Below are 20,489 nucleotides of genomic sequence, written 5' to 3' on the forward strand. Positions count from 1 at the left end.
CAAAGGCGACGAACTAGCAAACAAAAACAGAAAAGGCGGCCATGCGATCGCATGGCAAAAACACTGAAAACTCATGCGATCGCATGAGCTACAGTAAATCGAAAAGTACTATAAAAAGGCCAGTTTGTTCGACGAAATACTTCACAATATATTTTCTTATGTAATATAAATTTTAATTTATAATTATAATTATAATTTTAATTTAAGTTAATAATAATAAAGTATATTCGAGGGTGTTTTAATTCGGGTTTCAAACCGCTTTAAGCTAAGAAAATATTGGGTATTGTTTGGGGTATTGTTCTTGAATTCAAGGCCAACCATACAGTCATCTACCGTCATTACGTCTACGCAATTTGCCTACAATATTGAGTCTCAATATTGAACTGTGAGTTTATAGTCTCCCTTTTTAAATACTTTAAATATTTTTGGGCTGAGAATGCATGCAATTTATTTTAAACGCGATAAGACACAAGTACATACTAAATTCTACACTGAGTTAAACCGGAAATCCCTTAGCTTTGGTAACTAGTAGCTGCCAGTACATAGGATATGGACTGGTGGGCGCGAATAATTGTATATGGATCCATAGGGCTTGACATCCCCGTCCGAGCTAGAGCGCTAGCCTTTTAACGGACGTATGTTATTTGAGTTTAAGACACGTTGGTTTGCGTGTATTAAAACGAATGGGGTAATTATCACTATAGCGTTAAGTTTAGTTACCAGGGTGCTCTGTTACGTAGAATCTATTGATAAACTTTTGATGAAATCTTGTGGTCTATCTTTATACATGTTTATGACTCGAGCAATTAAACCTATAACTCACCAACATTCGTGTTGACTTTTTTTAGCATGTTTTATTCTCAGGTCCTTAGAATGCTTCCGATGTGATGTGCTTGTTGCCTGCATGGAGTCTCTCATGCTTTGTACAAAGTTTATTGCATTCAAAATAAAACTGCGTTGTGTAATAAATAATTGGACTGTGATGTCAACCTGTAAATTAAAGACTTATGTATTTCGGGGTTTTGCTTATACCTAAGCACTCGCCCACATGTTTATAACTTTCTATGTTTAGAAAGTCACTTATTTTAATGAATGCAATATTTTATCAAAACGTATCATATAGAGGTCAAAACCTCACTGTGGAATCAATGATTAACGTGCCGCGTCAATAGCGATTTTGACGGGTCGTTACAGTACCTCATATTTACGCGCATTTAAATTTTAGAGAACCATCAACGTACCCGTACACTTTTACCGTAACTTGTTAAAGATAAGGACGACTGATGTAATTTCATGAAAACCATAGGAACGACCGACAAATCAATCAGGGACGATCGGCTCGATTTGCAAAAGATAAGGACGGTTGATGTAATTTTTATATAAACCACACGGAATATCGGGTTATAATTTACTCTAAGAAGAAATAAACGAGCATTATAAGAGAAAAACATCTAACCTCTTGTAATATTTTTTGCTCCCTTTCTTTCTGTCTTTTCATAGGTACTAACGCCACACTTAACGGGATTCTCTGCTTCTAAGGGGGCTGAAGTTATTACATGATTTACCAATTCAATAAAGAGCATTCGAAGACAGTGCCGCCAAAAAATAAATAAATAAATAAAATAACTAAAAAATACGATTAGAGAAGTCATTACCTTTCCACCAAGTGAAACTACTTTCCTATTTTCCATATCCTTCTTCTCTTTCCATGTCATATGGGTGCGTCCTAAATGTATATATAGAATTATATTATGGGATAGTATGCGAAAATTTCGAAATGCATTGTTTCATTACAAAAATATGCATGGTAAAGCAGGTAATATTTGTCTAGAGCTTCAAAGATGGGTTATTAATTTATTATTGACTAGCTAATGACAAATTTTTGGGCTGCTCAAAAGTGCTTTTTGTTCCAACGGGTCCGGTTGGGCAAACATTTTCCCCTCTTCTGTTTCTTAACGGGTCGGAAAGATTCGGTTTTCTCTCAAGGCAAGGGCAATCGAGAAAACGAAAAGGTTTACAAACTACAAATTCTCTCAACTTCATTATTTACATGTTTCACTAATTAGAAATTGCCAATATTCAGCTCATACTTCTTAAGATTGCAAGCCAAAACAAGATCTCATATTAAAACTATAATCACACATCTATTGAACCGTAAATTGAGATATGATTAAAAAAATTTACTTGAATGTTCTATAGAATTAAAAGCATATGAACATGAAAATGTTCATTCACCCATACATAATATGGAGTAATACGTTTTGAACAACCAAAAAAAATTATATTTATTTATTAATATTTACTTAGCAATAGAAAAAGACATTAGGGGGTTGTTCAGCTGTAGGTACTTGTCCATAGATCTCTAAGAAAAACGTGAAAAAACAGAAGACGTATTGACGAAAGAAAACTCACTTTTCAATTTCGTAACTTAATTTTTCAAATACTAACACTTCAAAGATTCGAAAACTATACTTATTACAGATAGAAAAAAAAAAAAAAAAAAAAAAAAAAAAAAAAAAAAAAAAAAAAAAAATTCTTCCTTTTCAGATCACCACAAGACTAATACAAAGGGCTAACTTCATAGAGGTTTTAACTAGACTAAAAAGATAAATGTAAGTCGAATACATGTTTCTTGATGAAACTCAGAATCGAACGAAGGATAAAACTAATACGGTTCTAGTTGTAATCTTAGCTACTAGTGAACACCATTGCCTAATAGTCCTGTACAATTATGTTTATCATCAAAAAGTAACATTTTAGTGTGATAGATAATCTCCATGACATATGTATACCAAATCAATAAAAAGGGATGCTTAACATACAAACAGAGCATATATGTATTACTAACCGATATGCTCGATATCTTTCAATATCGATTTCAAATTCGTGTTTGTCGAATTCGATTCTTCTTTGTTTCCACCTCGATTTCTTCGATCCATTTTTGTTAACTTTCAATTCAATCTCTGTCAGATAAATAATAAACAACAACAACATTTTACTTGATGAATAAAAACATCTAAAACCCTAACCTATTCATCCTTCTGAGCCCCAATTCAGATATTTTACTCCAGTAATTTAAAAAAGTAAATGAATTTCAAAACCCTAATTTCTATGTAGTCTGTACAACTATTTTATAACTGACTATATGATACACACCTAAAAATGTCTATTATCTTTTGCTCAACTTACCAGTGAATCTTGATTGACTGGACAACGGTGAACGGCAGTTACTATTGCGGCGAGCGGCGGCGAACGGCGGCGGTAGCTAACAACAGTGTAGTGCTCGACCTTTGTATCGTTATAATAAACCCGGTACAACATAATGGAATGAATTTATGAAGAGCCCACTGGACCTGTCTTATTAGTGATCCAACAAAAAAGGTAAATAGTACGGAGTATTTTTTTCCTCTATTTAGAATCACAAATCTTTTTTAAGAAAGAAAATTTATTATTTTTATTTTGTAAAGCAACCAAGGAGATGGATAAAAAAATAAATTACAAAGTTGATTTAGTCAAGAAGTTCAACTAAAAAGTATTACAGCTCTGGTAATAAGCCAGGAGAAAGAGGTTAATTTAATATTATCACAACGACTACAATGGATTTTGTGAGGCTTGTGGTCCATTTCGTTATCTCATTATGAGGGCGGACCATAATGGTTATAACGGATAATTAGCACACGCGAGAGTTATGATTGGTTGGAAGCATTGACCAAATTCAAACAGGTTTCCTTGACTAGCTGTTGGATTTAAATAAAAATAAATAAATATATTATATATATATATATATATATATATATATATATATATATATATATATATATATATATATATATATATATATATATATAATATATATATATTATTTCATACATTTTTTCATTAATTTTCAAATACATTCTAAACATCCCTCCAATTAATTCTATACTACAATTAAAAATGTTTTCATCCAATAACGAAAATAAAAATAATCAATTCCCCAACAATCAATTTTTAACTAACGAGAAACCGGATTTCAATACCCAAGACGGCAAGAACTCCCTCACAGCACATCAGCAGATCATCTATCATTGTAGCCACTGTGATTCCACCCAACTTTAAACTCGGACACTTTGACTTATAGTGACCAATCTGGTGACAACTCTAACAAGTTACGCATCTAATTTTTGATGGACTTCTCGATCTAGCTGTCCCCCGAACGACACTCAAAACGGTACCCAAACTCGGAACCGAATCTTTCTCTGATTCCTTGACTTTGAATTAAATCTTGGATTCCCTCAAAATTAAGCTTAGTAGTTTTAGATGAACAATGCACGTTGTCACCGTGCCAGACCAACTCTCATGTAATTAAGACAACAGAAACAATGCATCCAGCTCATCCTCGAATTTAACACCGACTGATTTTAACTGGTCAAAATCAGCTTAAACTCATTAACATGATCCGGTGTTAAGGAACCATCCATCATTCTAGCATTCTCTAACTCTCGTATCAATAGAACCTTATTCAAAGCAGAAGGCTTGTCGTATATGTTGGATAAAGCGGCAATCAATCCTGCAGTTGTGGTTTCACCCAAAATGTTGTAAGCAACATTCATGGCCAGAGAAAGTCATCCTACAAATCTCATTCTTCATGCTTCATCTCTTCTAGTTTAACACTCAATAACGATTGTTACAACTTATTTTGATAAAGAACATCTTTTATTTACATCTTCTAGAAGCTAAAATCGATCCCATCAAACCTATCAATCTTCATGTCACTTTTATCTGCCATTGTTCATGGAATACAATCGTAACATGGATCTGATACCACTTGTTAGTAATTTCAGCGAGCCCCGACAAGACCTTGATAACCCAAAGTTATCACCCAACGCACAGCAAACAGATAATAGCAAAGTAAACGCAAAAAATTAGGCAAGAAACGTATAGAACACAATGAATCTAACGTGGCTATATCCGATATTTCTATTGGTTTAATCCACGATCAAACAAAGATAAATTTTGTATTATTTTCGTAGGGTGTTAGGTTTACAAGAGACTAGGGTTTCAATTTATAGAGAGTACATATAAGGAAAAAAATTGTCAACTTGTTCATGCACACCCTTCCGTTTCGCGACCCATTCGCGATCCGCAAGATTATCCATCTGCGAAGCTTGAAATCCCTGGTCACATTCTCGCGTTTCAAACTGAATTATAGATTTCCATTTTCACTTCGTGCTTCGTGAATGATGTGTGCGAGGCGGTACGTGATATACTATTATTTCTAATACGAAATACGGTACAATTTACACAAGTTTTAATTATTTATATAGATATGGGATATACCTAAACCTTGCTACAACACTATAGGCAGTGTACCTAATCGTAGAGTAGTATAGTTTTTAGTAAGTCCAGTTCGTTACACAGGGAGACGACTTATTTTACACTATATTTTAAACAACTATATTTGTACAAAATATATATAATTATTTATAGTAATAATATATAAAAGGGGAATTTACCGTTTAATGACCGGTTTGTCGATTTTATATTTTAAGTCAAGCGTAAAGTAAATGACGATATTTAACTAACGATAAAATAAATAACAATAATTAAATAACAATAAATAAAAGTACGAGGAAATATGAAATAAAATATATTATGCTTATTTAAACTTCCATACTCATGATGTTTGACGTTTTGATTTTAATTTATTACCCTGGGTTAATTGTTCTTTGTCCTGGTTTATTTGAAACCTATATGGTTTTTGCCCATAATAGTCCATCGGTCATAATTATAAAATGCTCGTCAAATTAACCTTATTTCCGAAGTTAAATATTCCAACTAATTAAGGATTCGAACTGTAACAAGGTTTTAATACTTTGTTAATAATTACACCAGGTTATCGACTGCGTGTAATCCAAGGTTTTAATACTTTATTAACAATTACACCAATTACCCTTGTATGTAATCCACCCCTGTTTTAATGAGTCCATTGACTATTAATCCATCCCCGTGTCCGGTCAAATGAACAATTATTAGTATTTATAAATATCCCGCTCCCCGTACCCGATCAAGCGTATGTGGTTATATATAAATACGTCAAATTATAAATTTCTATATTAAATTAACGAGATATCATTTAGTTAATATAAAGTCCATTAATAGCCCATAGTCCAATTTCCACAAGTGTCGTTCTTTTGTCCAAACCCCAATTTTGGTCCAAAGCCCAATAACCCCGTCTTAATATTTAGTCCAACATCACGATTACTTCGGCTCAAATAAGCATAATAATAACTTAAATACGAGACATTAATTTAAAAAGGAAGAACATAGCTTACAGTGGTTATTAATCGCGTAGTGTTACACGGACAGAGTTTCGACTTCCAAACCCGTAAAATAATCGTTACATTACCCAAACTAACTAATATAAAACTAAACTATAATATATATATATATATATATATATATATATATATATATATATATATATATATATATATATATATATATATATATATATTATACAGAGGGAGAGAGATTGATATCGGTGTGTGTTATTCGGCTGAAATTGCTGGCCTTTTATAGACCTGACCAACATTTAGGGCCCATGCGATCGCATGGGTTCCTAGTGCATTAGCCATGCGATCGTATGGCCAGGCTGGCATGCTCCCATCTTTGATTAAAACGTGGGCGGCTTGATTTATTTATTATATAATATAATATATATAAGTTTATATAGTTATATATATATTATATTATATTCTTGTGCATAGTAGACTTGTAATTTTTTAGCTCCGTTGAGTCGTACGTTGATAGTTGGTTCATGTCTAGGTTCCGGATTTTCGAACGTCTTTTTGTACGCTTTGATATCTTGTACTTTGCATTCCGCGACTCGTACTCTTGTAATTTTTAGACATTTCTCATCAATAATTTGAACCACTTTGATTGTATCTTGTACATTTTAGCATTTTGGTCATTTACGTCTTCAAATCGTCGTTTTCTTCTTTTGTCTTCGCACTTATTTATTTACACGATTATTACATAAAAATAGAACAATAGTAACTAAAAGCTTTACATATTAGAAGGATATTGATACTAAATATATGTTCATTTAGAGCACTATCAGTGAACTCAGACTCTCATTTCACGAGGTGTCACCTACACCGACTATGTTTCTTTCGTTTTGTTTCAACTCTTCACCTTAACACAAAATTACTTGCGAGCTACTCAAATTTCAATTGTTAAAAGCTTGATTCAAGTGGAGGTAAACAAGCTCGAGTTTGAATATATTTGGAGCACAAACTCGAGCTTGACAAATCGAACTCAAACAGTCTCACAAGCTTATACGAACCTATCGTATTAAATGAATCAAACGGTTTTACATAAGAGTGATGATATATCCGCTATATTATTTGATTAATTTACCTAAATATGCATTAACAACTTGTAGTGTTACTTAATCGTTTTGATGAATCTTTAAAATGTATGATAAATATGTTAGAAGTTTTTACATACTAATAGTAATACATAAGACACTATTATATAATTGTTTCATGAAATATTATATACAATTACATATTATGTATGCTTAAACTTTTTATGGAGAGTCAATGTGTTCGTTAATGAGAGGGTTTCCTCGCTTAAGAAAAAAATGTAATAATGGCAAATCTTATTCTTATAATAATAATAATAGTAAAAGTAAATCTTATTATGTACACTTATTAGATATAGTCATCTAATTACGTTTGAGTTGGATAATAATAATATTCTTATATAAAGAAAATAACAAAAAATTAAATTTAGACAAAATTGTCAAAATCGTCCTTGTGTTTGTTCATTTTTACCTTTTAATTCCTGCATTTTAAAAACTGCAATTTTCATCCTTAATAGTATAAATGTGTCCCAATTTAGTTTCTAATGACATTTTTCAGTCCCAATTTCGTCCATGTATTAAGTGAGGGATCCCTGTAGTATGCCAAATTTTCACGAGGAGTCCAAATCATTAACGGTTGTTACAAATTTCGTTAAAATTCGTCACCCCAGGTCTCAATGTCCAAATCTCACAATTCTCATCAGAGGAACAAATCTAATCTCCAAACATTAAAATCTTATTTCTACTTTACAATTTTAAAATCTATTAAATCTCCAAAAGAAAAGCGTATTCAAACCCAATTATAAATTTTTAAAGAGGACATGGATGGATATTTTTTTATCAAAGGTATTTGTCGTGCTTACGTGGGTAGCAAATCACCAAAATTATCATCGCAACCAGTTTAAAAAATAACTCGGATTGGGTTGTCAAATGGGTTTTGATTTTTAAAATGGTGGTGATAAGTTTTTTTTTTCTTTTTTTCTTTTTTATAGTGTTGATGATTTTAATGTTTATAAGAACATAGATCTAATGAATGTGTTGAAATGTGGTTACGAAGATAAAAAAAAAAAGTATGAATCATAGTTTATTTTTGGTTCTTACGAGTATATGATGAATTCATGAAGCGAATTGTACACATATGATGAATTCGTGAAATATTAAAATGAAGAACCTTCTCAATCGAAGTCTTTTAACGTTCGTTAACAATTTGGACCCCTCTCGTGTACTTTAAGGACACGGGGTGACAAATTTAAAGAAATTTGTAACGTCCGTTAATGATTTGGAATCCCCGTGAAAATTTGGCATACTACGGGGATCCCTCAATAAACACGAAGATGCAATTGGGACTGAAAAATGTCATTAGAGACTAAATTGTGACACATTTACGCTATTAACGATGAAAAATGCAGTTTTTAAAATACATAGATGAAAAGGGTAAACATGGACAAACACAATGACGTTTTTTGCAATTTTGTCTTAAATTTATATTGCTAAATATTAGTCCAGCTTTATCTGAACTCAAACTTGTAAGATATTAAATAATATGAGCTCGAATATCACATATAAAGTTCAATATTAGTCTAGCTTGAGTGTGTTTGATAAAACTGAGTGATTTAGCGCTGAATGGTTCGTAATCTAAATAATTCAGTGTAGTGACCCGAACTTTTCCATGTTTATATATATTAAATGAAATTGATATTTATATGATTAAGTGTTTCCAACATGTTAAGCAATCAAACTTGTTAAGACTTTATTAATTGAAATAGGTTTTATATAGACAATTGACCACCCAAGTTGACCGGTGATTCACGAACGTTAAAACTTGTAAAAACTATATGATGTCATATATATGGATATATATATATATATATATATATATATATAGTTAAGATGGTATTATGATAAGTAAACATATCATTAAGTATATTAACAATGAACTACATATGTAAAAACAAGACTACTAACTTAATGATTTCGAAACGAGACATATATGTAACGATTATCGTTGTAACGACATTTAATTGTATATATATCATATTAAGATATATTAATATATCATAATATCATGATAATGTAATAAGTTAACATCTCATTTGATATAATAAACAATGGGTTAACAACACTTAACATGATCATTAACCTAAAGGCTTCAAAACAACATTTACATGTAACGACAAACGATGACTTAACGACTCAGTTAAAATGTATATACATGTAGTATTTTAATATGTATTTATACACTTTTGAAAGACTTCAAGAAACTTATCAAAATACTTCTACTTAACAAAAATGCTTACAATTACATCCTCGTTCAGTTTCATCAACAATTCTACTCGTATGCACCCGTATTCGTACTCGTACAATACACAGCTTTTAGATGTATGTACTATTGGTATATACACTCCAATGATCAGCTCTTAGCAGCCCATGTGAGTCACCTAACACATGTGGGAACCATCATTTGGCAACTAGCATGAAATATCTCATAAAATTACAAAAATATTAGTAATCATTCATGACTTATTTACATGTAAACAAAATTACACATCCTTTATATCTAATCCATATACCAACGACCAAAAACACCTACAAACACTTTCATTCATCAATTTTCTTCATCAAATTGATCTCTCTCAAGTTCTATCTTCAAGTTCTAAGTGTTCTTCATAAATTCTATAAGTTCTAATTTCATAAAATCAAGAATACTTCCAAGTTTGCTAGCTTACTTCCAATCTTGTAAAGTGATCATCCAACCTCAAGAAATCTTTCTTATTTATAGTAAGATATCTTTCTAATACAATGTAATACTCATATTCAAACTTTGATTCAATTTCTATAACTATAACAATCTTATTTCGAGTGGAAATCTTACTTGAACTTGTTTTCGTGTCATGATTCTGCTTCAAGAACTTTCAAGCCATCCAAGGATCCTTTGAAGCTAGATCCATTTTTCTATTTTTCAGTAGGTTTATCCACAAAAATTGAGGTAGTAATGATGTTCATAACATCATTCGATTCATACATATAAAGCTATCTTATTCGAAGGTTTAAACTTGTAATCACTAGAACATATTTTAGTTAATTCTAAACTTGTTCGCAAACAGAAGTTAATCCTTCTAAATTGACTTTTAAAATCAACTAAATACATGTTATATATCTATATGATATGCTAACTTAATGATTTAAAACCTGAAAACACGAAAAACACCGTAAAACTGGATATACGCCGTCGTAGTAACACCGCGGGCTGTTTTGGGTTAGTTAATTAAAAACTATGATCAACTTTGATTTAAAAGTTGTTCTTCTGGGAAAATGATTTTTCTTATGAACATGAAACTATATCCAAAAATCTTGATTAAACTCAAAGTGGAAGTATGTTTTCCAAAATGGTCATCTAGACGTCGTTCTTTCGACTGAAATGACTACCTATACAAAAATGACTTGTAACCTGTATTTCTGACTATAAACTTATACTTTTTCTGTATATATTCATAAAATTAAGTTCAATATAAAACCATAGCAATTGAATTCACTCAAAACGGATTTAAAATGAAGAAGTTATAGGTAAAACAAGATTGGATATTTTTACTTGTTGTAGCTACGTGAAAATTGGTAACAAATCTATACAAATCATATCCTAGCTAACTTATATTGTATTATACATGTATTCTAATATATTATATAATCTTGGGATACCATAGACACGTATGCAAATGTTTTGACATATCATATCGACCCATGTATATATATTATTTGGAACAACCATAGACACTCTATATGCAGTAATGTTGGAGTTAGCTATACAGGGTTGAGGTTGATTCCAAAAATATATATACTTTGAGTTGTGATCTAGCCTGAGACGTGTATACACTGGGTCGTGGATTGATTCAAGATAATATATATCAATTTATTTATGTACATCTAACTATGGACAACTAGTTGTAGGTTACTAACGAGGACAGCTGACTGAAAATATTTAAAACATTAAAACGTATTAAAAAATGTTGTAAATATATTTTGAACATACTTTGATATATATGTACATATTTGTTATAGGTTCGTGAATCGACCAGTGGCTAAGTCTTACTTCCCGACGAAGTAAAAATCTGTGAAAGTGAGTTATAGTCCCATTTTTAAAATCTAATATTTTTGGGATAAGAATACATGCAGTTTTATAAATGTTTTACAAAATAGACACAAGTATGCGAAACTACATTCTATGGTTGGATTATTAAACTGAATATCGCCCTTCAAGTCTGGTAGCCTAAGAATTAGGGAAATGGCCCCTAATTGACGCGAATCCTAAAGATAGATCTATTGGGCTTAACAACCCCCATTTAGGTTATGGATGGTTTAGTACTTCGAGATTATTATATAGACGAGAGGTTCTGTTTTGGGGATATTCTATGCATTAAGTTAACGTCGGTTACCAGGTGTTCAACATATGAATGATTTTTATCTCTATGCAGTTTGCGAAATGTCTGATAAGAGATGTATTATAAAAATGAAATCTTGTGGTCTATTATTATGATTTAATAATATGTAGGTTAAACCTATAACTCACCAACAATTTTGTTGACGTTTTAAGCATGTTTATTCTCAGGTGATTATTAAGAACTTCCGCTGTTGCATACTAAATTAAGGACAAGATTTGGAGTCAATGCTTGTATAATATTGTTTAAAAACTGCATTCGAAGACTTATGTTGATGTGTAATATTATTGTAAACCATTATGTAATGGTCGTGTGAAAAACGCTATATTTTAGATTATCATTATTTGATAATCGTCGTAATATTTTAAAGGTTATGGTTTGCTTTAAAATCGAATCCAGTCTTAGAAAAACGTCTCATATAGAGGTCAAAACCTCGCGACGAAATCAATTAATATGGAACGTTTATAATCAATATGAACGGGACATTTCAGTTGGTATCCGAGCATTGGTCTTAGAGAACCAGAAAATTTGCATTAGTGTGTCTTATCGAGTTTGTTAGGATGCATTAATGAGTCTGGACTTCGACCGTGTTTTCTTTGAAAATGATTGCTTAACATTTTTGTTGGAAACTATATATTATTAACATGTAAATATTATGTGATATATTAATCTCTTAACGTGTTTGATATTGTGTGATAGATGTCTACCTCTAGCACGAATCCCATTGACTCACCTAATAATAATGAAGAGTCGAATATATATTGGGAAGATTCACAAATTCACGAAGAACTGGAAGAAGAAGAACCGGAAGAAGAGGAACCAGAAGAAGAGGAACCGGAAGAAGAAGAGGTTCCGGAGGGAGAAGTATTAGGAACCACAGAAAAACGGTCAAATAAAAGAAAATCCTCAACCAATGGACCAAAGTTAATAATGGTCAATGGTGTTTCTGCTAAGGAAGCAAAATATTGGGAAGATTACCAATTCTCCAATGAATCGGATCCCGATGAGGATTCCGATGATGTTATAGAAATTACCTCTACCCAATTTAATAAAGCGAAAGAAAATAATAAGGGAAAAGGTATAAAAATAGAGAAACCCGATTCCAACCCCGATGAACTTTATATGTATCGGCAACATCCGTATTTCCTAAAATGTAACAATGACCCGGGAACCTCTAAACCACCAGGTTTTTCTAAACCATTGTGGAAAACGACAGCTCGTATTAGGGGAGCATCATATATCCCTAGGAAATTAGCAAACCGAACCAAGTCCGAAGAAGAAGAAGAAACGAGTGAGTCGGATTAAAGAGTTGTAATCATGTTGTGTAATATATGTAATATAGTGTGCTTGTACTTTTATGTTCTATGTAAAAATTGCTTATATTGTTTGTTAATTATATTTTACGAATCTAATCCTTGTCTATTTTACAGTATAAAAACAAAATGGACGTTAAGGGTAGACAACCGAATATTTTAGAAGACCTACCAGAGGATATGATTGAGGAAATCTTGTCTAGAGTCGGTCAGAATTCATCAGCACATTTAGTTATGGCGGAATTAACTTGTCAAACATTTGAAAGACTTTCCAGAAATGCCGTAGTTTATAAAAGGCTTTCCTTTGATATGTGGGGTATATCACATTGGGAAGACCGTAAGTTACGCCGTGTTTTCTTTAAAGCGTTAAATGCGGGGAACTCAAATGCAATTTTACGCTACGGGTTAAGAACCTATTTTGACTCAACATATCCCAACATAGGATTTTGTGAGTTAGAAAGAGCTTCTAACATGCAACATAAAGAAGCATGTTATGCTTACGGGTTAATAATGTTCGCTTCTCATCAAATTGAGAAAAAGAACATTGGGTTGCAACTTTTAAAAAAAACATTCCCACAAGTGATGGCCTTGGTAGTTGATATGAGAAACAAGGTTTTTAGATTATTACGGGGCTGTTGGACATTACGAAACCCTCGTCCTTTTGACGACATTACAACATGTTGTCTTGTCAACGGTCACAACGGTTATGTTCCACAAGACCAAGGATGGGAAGTAGTCATAGTAAAACCAGAATGCATGACTTGTTTCTGGACGTATGAATTACGTGTCTTTATTGCCTTTGTTGAACGACTTCCGTATTAACTAGAATTGTCTTCGCAACTGTTTTGTATCAGAGTTTTTATGTGCTATATTTCATGCTATATGTAAAATAGCGGTATTGTAAGTTTGCAAAATATTGTATAAAAGTTTGAATGTGAAATATTATTATAATCAGTTTTCATATAGAATTGTAGTAGTTGAATTGTATGTTAGCTACTAAGTATGAACTTAACGGGTAGGTATTACCCGAATTAAAACTTATAAAACGCTAATATGAAGAAAAAGCTTTTATAAATGAGTTCATATTATGCTACGGAATACTATTGACTACTCTTAATATTCTATATGATTAACTTAATTCTTTTGGCTTTTTTTGAATGAAATGGCACCGACTACTCGTCAGAACTTGAACATGAGTGAGGAAGACTTCCGTGCTTTCCTTGCAGCAAATATAGCCGCAGTACAGGCTGCAATGCAAAACAACAATAACTCAGGGTCTAGCAGTGGAGTTAACTCCATAGGAAACCGTGTAGGATGCTCCTACAAGGCTTTCACTGCCTGTAAACCTCTGGAATTCGATGGAACTGAAGGACCAGTCGGACTGAAACGATGGACTGAAAAGGTGTGTTTGCTATAAGCAAATGTGCTGAGGAAGATAAGGTAAAGTACACCACACATACCTTCACAGGTACTGCCTTAACATGGTGGAATACCTATCTCGAACAAGTGAGACAAGATGCGGCTTACGCACTACTTTGGTCATCATTCAAACACTTAATGAACGAGCAGTACCGTCCCAGAAACGAGGTCAATAAGCTCAAAGTAGAGCTTAGAGGGTTACGAACACAAGGGTTTGATATTACCACGTATGAACGACGATTCACAGAGTTGTGCCTATTGTGTCCGGGAGCGTTCGAAGATGAAGAAGAGAAAATCGACGCTTTTGTAAAAGGGTTACCGGAAAGGATCCAAGAGGATATAAGTTCACACGAGCCCGCCTCCATACAAAAGGCAAGTCGAATGGCTCATAAACTTATAAATCAAATTGAGGAAAGGATTAAAGAACAGGCGGCCGAAGAAGCCAATACGAAACAAGTCAAGAGGAAATGGGAAGAAACCAGTGACAAGGGTCACAATTTCAATAATCAACCCAATAATCATAACTACAATCACACCAATTTTCGCAACAACAAATGCAACAACAACAACCACCCCAGCAACAACTACAACAACCGTTTCAACAACAATAACAACCGCAACAACAACAATCCGAACAATAACAACAAGAGGCAGAAATTCTGCCAGAGATGTGAAGGATACCATCCAACTGGGCTTTGTACAGCAGTGTGTACCAAGTGTAATAGAAAGGGCCATGGTGCGACAAAGTGCGAAATCTACTGATCAATGGCTAAGGGAACAAATAATGCCGGAACAAGTTATGCAGACATTACCTGTTTTGGATGCGGGAAGAAGGGCCATTACAAAAATATGTGTCCAAATCAGGGGGATAATAATGGGCAAGGCCGAGGAAGAGTCTTCAACATTAATGCGGTTGAAGCGCAGGAAGACCCGGAGCTTGTTACGGGTACGTTTCTTATTGACAATACATCTGCTTATGTTTTATTTGATTCGGGTGCGGATAGAAGCTATATGAGTAAGGATTTCTGTGCTAAATTAAGTTGTCCATTAACGCCTTTGGATAATAAGTTTATACTAGAATTAGCAAACGGTAAATTAATTGCAGCAGATAATATATGTCGGAATCGAGAAATTAAACTGGGTAGCGAAACATTTAAGATTGATTTGATACCAGTAGAGTTAGGGAGTTTTGATGTGATAATCGGCATGGACTGGTTGAAAGAGGTGAAAGCAGAGATCGTATGTTACAAAAATGCAATTCGCATTGTACGAGAAGAAGGAAAACCCTTAATGATGTACAGAAAAAAGAGCAACACGAAGCTAAATCTTATTAGTAATTTGAAGGGGCAAAAGCTAATAAGAAAGGGTTGCTATGCTGTTCTAGCACACGTCGAGAAAGTACAAACTGAAGAAAAGAGCATCAATGATGTTCCCGTCGCAAAAGAATTTTCCGATGTATTTCCGAAAGAATTACCGGGATTACCTCCACACCGATCCGTTGAATTTCAAATAGATCTTGTACCGTGAGCTGCACCAATAGCTCGTGCTCCATACAGACTCGCACCCAGCGAAATGAAGGAACTTCAAAGCCAATTACAAGAACTTCTAGAGCGTGGTTTCATACGACCAAGTACATCATAATGGGGAGCTCCTGTTTTATTTGTCAAAAAGAAGGATGGTACATTCAGGTTGTGTATCGACTACCGAGAGTTGAACAAACTTACCATCAAGAACCGTTACCCACTACCAAGAATCGACGACTTATTTGATCAATTACAAGGCTCGTCAGTTTATTCGAAGATTGATTTACGTTCTGGGTATCATCAAATGCGGGTGAAGGAGGACGATATTCCGAAGACTGCTTTCAGAACGCGTTACGGTCATTACGAGTTTATGGTTATGCCATTTGGATTGACTAACGCACCAGCTGTGTTCATGGACCTCATGAACAGAGTGTGTGGACCATATCTCGACAAGTTTGTCATTGTCTTCATCGATGACATACTTATTTACTCAAAGAATGATCAAGAGCATGAAGAACATTTGAGGAAAGTACTGGAATTGTTGAGGAAAGAAAAATTGTACGCTAAGTTTTCAAAATGTGCATTTTGGTTGAAAGAAGTTCAATTCCTCGGACATGTTGTGAGCAAAGAAGGTATTCAGGTTGATCCGGCAAAGATTGAAACCGTTGTAAACTGGGAAACTCCGAAAACTCCGAAGCATATACGTCAATTTTTAGGATTAGCTGGTTACTACAGAAGATTCATCCAAGATTTTTCTAAAATAGCAAAACCCTTGACTGCGTTAACGCATAAAGGAAAGAAATTTGAATGGAAGGATAAACAGAAAGAAGCGTTCCAATTGTTGAAGAAAAAGCTAACTACGGCACCTATATTGTCATTGCTTGAAGGGAATGATGATTTTGTGATATATTGTGACGCCTCAAAGCAAGGTCTCGATTGTGTATTAATGCAACGAACGAAAGTAATTGCTTATGCGTCTAGACAATTGAAGATTCACGAGCAAAATTGTACGACTCACGATTTAGAATTGGGCACTGTTGTTTTTGCATTAAAGACTTGGAGGCATTACTTATATGGGGTCAAAAGTATTATATATACCGACCACAAAAGTCTCCAACATATATTTGATCAGAAACAACTAAACATGAGGCAGCGTAGGTGGATTGAATTGTTAAATGACTACAACTTTGAGATTCGTTACTACCCGGGGAAGGCGAATGTGGTAGCCGACGCTTTGAGTAGAAAGGACAGAGAACCTATACGGGTAAAAGCTATGAACATAATTATTCGTACTAACCTTACTACTCAAATAAAGGAGGCGCAACAGGGGGTTGTAAAAGAAGGAAAGTTGAAGAATGAGATACCCAAAGGATCAGAGAAACATCTTAAAATTCGGGAAGACGAAACCCGATATAGGGCTGATCAAATTTGGGTACCAAAGTTTGGAGATGTGAGAGAAATGGTACTTAAGGAAGCATATAAAACCAGATACTCAATACATCCCGGAGCAGGAAAAATGTACAAAGATCTCAAGAATGTTTGACGTGTTCAAAGGTCAAAGCTGAACATCAGAAACTATCAGGTCTACTCCAACAACCTAAAATCCCAGAATGGAAATGGGAAAATATTACCATGGATTTCATTACTAAATTGCCAATGACTGCAAGTGGTTATGATACTATTTGGGTAATAGTCGATCGTCTCACCAAGTCATCACACTTCCTGCCAATGAGAGAAGATGACAAAATGGAGAAGTTAGCACGTCTATACTTGAAGGAAGTTGTCTCCAGACATGGAATACCAGTCTCTATTGTGATGACCCGGGAATTTCCGACCAAATTTAAACATAATCTTATATGATTCGACTCGATAAGCAAAGTCTATTAAACCGAGTCTCATTATGTTTGAACTATTTCATGATAACATTTGACCTTTAACTATTTCCGACGATTCACGAACCTTTAATTGTAACTAAGAATGTAAATATAAATAATTATATATAAAACTAATTATATTAGTATTAATGAACTATTAAGTAATTTTGTTATTATAAAAGATAACATTTAATAACTAAAGATTTTCATTTTGAATATATATAGTATATTGTATATAAATGATTCAAACATATTTTACCAACGTTATCAAAATATTAAATGTACAATGTTATACTTTGTAGTTAATTGTAAAAATATACATAATTAATCATCTACTCAACATTTAAAACATGATTTTATATATATGGTAGTATACATATATACATAAATATAACTATATATATATATGATTTTATACATAATTATTATATTATGTATATGTAGAAATTTATAATATATCTATGATGAAATAATGTACTATTTTAATAAATATATATAATACTTACATATATAAAACATTTATATTTTTCATAATTACATACATAAGTATAATATAATTAGTATGTAAATAAATATTATAATATATTTATATTAAAATGAATAAATATATAATATTCAGTATATGTTACAATACATATTACATAATTATTAAATATTACATAATAATAGATGATATTAATAAATTAAATTTAAATACAAATATAGTTATTGTAGTAATGTTATTTGTATCGTCAAATATCAATATTTGTATTCATAATATCACTTTATATCATATAAAGATGAAATTGGATGTATATATTAGATTATTATTACTAATATTATTATTATCGATAAAATATTAATATTATCATAATTAGTATGGTATTATTATTATTATTATCATTTTTACAATTATTATTATCATTAATATTATATTTATCATTATTATTAATTTTATTAATATTATTAGATATTAATAGTATTGTTATTATATATTATTATTATTAATTAAAAAAAAACAGTAGGGATCTATATTATACGCGTGACCTCTGTATCCTTTATCTCTATTATTATTTTTTTTTGTTTCTTTCCTGCTCCCAACTCGTGAACCTGTGTTGACATTTTCTCCATTTTTTATCAACCGATCTCTATTATTACAACATGATTATGTATAATTGCAAATCAAATAAAAAGGAAATCCAATGGGATTAAAGAGCACAGCGATATTTTTTTTTCTTCTTCTCTGCACGCTCCAATTTTTTTTTCTTCTTCTCTGCACGCTCCAATTTTTTTTTCTCTTAATTCAATTTCGAATAAAGTTTCAAAATCTAAAAATGCAGAAAGGTTAGAAATCTTTCTTTGAATCTATCTGCAAAATCTCAACTCTCAAATCTTTATATCGATCTTGAATTTTGAAGTCAAAGTTTAGTTTAAAAAAAGTCAACAATTGTTCTTGAGACAAATTCGCGTTCGTGTATATGTTTCTGATCAAATTGACGATTCCAGTAGTTTTTATACATGTTTAGAAAACTATTTCGTGTTATAAACATTATCTATAATGTTATCTATTACGAAATCAATTTTTTTTTTGTTCCAAGAACCGACGCTGCAGTAGTCCTTTAGTATTTTTTTTTATTTTAGAACCCAAATTATTTTTTTTCTGTAATGTTTTGAAGCTTTAAAGGGAACCCCGATTTTGTTTTTTTTTTGGTTATTGATGTTTTGTTGAATCCATGAGACTTGTGGAGAAGAAGAGGAATAGAAGAAAAACAGTTTATATATAAAATTTAAATTCGATATTAGTACAGAGAATCAGAATTGGTGGGATGGTCGAGAGTGTTTGCGTGTGAGCATGTGGTCACGAGATCGATTCCAGAGGACGGTAGTTTCTTTTTTTTTTTGAAACTCTTTTCATGTGAGGTAGTTTTCTTTTCTAATTTTATTATTGTTATTATATATTAATTATTATTAGTATTATTATTATTATTGTGATTGTTTTGATTGTTATTGTTATTGTTATTATTAGTATCATACTTGTTATCATATTTGAAAGTATTATAGACATTACTATTATTATTATGATAGGTATTAATAATATTATTATTAGTAATAAACTTATCATTTTAGTATTTTATCATCATTAGGATTATGATTATGATTATCATTATTATTATTATGAAGGAAATAAAAATATATTATTATCATCAATATTAGAATTTGTACCGGTTTATAAATAATTGTATCATCAGTACATTTACAATTAATAATATCATATTTATCAGTATCATCATTAATATTTACTAGTATTATTATGATTATCATTTATCATTTTATAAATATTAGAACCCTTATTATTAACATAAGTATGGTATTAGTATTAATATTATTTTAGAGTTATTATTATTAGTATCATTAACAGTTATCATTTTCATTTTTTTTGCTATTAGTATTATCATTATTAATAAAATTATTATTATTATTAGTAAATCATTATTATCTAAATTATTATTTTAACAAATAAATCTTTTGTACACTATATATATACTTATGGTATATACTAGGATTGTATTAATAATTCACATAACAAACTAATAAAATTT

At 31.9% G+C, this 20,489-nt stretch overlaps 1 long non-coding RNA gene across 1 annotated transcript; it reads right to left on the reverse strand.

Annotated features, from left to right (window-relative positions):
• Nucleotides 1–1,417: 1,417 nt before the first annotated feature.
• LOC139898981 (uncharacterized) lies at nucleotides 1,418–3,317 on the reverse strand. Its single transcript, XR_011777235.1, has 4 exons — nucleotides 3,190–3,317; nucleotides 2,849–2,963; nucleotides 1,656–1,726; nucleotides 1,418–1,543 (listed from the first exon to the last, which is right to left on the reverse strand). It is a non-coding gene; the product is annotated as an uncharacterized lncRNA (long non-coding RNA).
• Nucleotides 3,318–20,489: the final 17,172 nt, after the last annotated feature.

This window comes from Rutidosis leptorrhynchoides, chromosome 3 (assembly GCF_046630445.1).
Source record: "Rutidosis leptorrhynchoides isolate AG116_Rl617_1_P2 chromosome 3, CSIRO_AGI_Rlap_v1, whole genome shotgun sequence".
Taxonomy (NCBI): domain Eukaryota; kingdom Viridiplantae; phylum Streptophyta; class Magnoliopsida; order Asterales; family Asteraceae; genus Rutidosis; species Rutidosis leptorrhynchoides.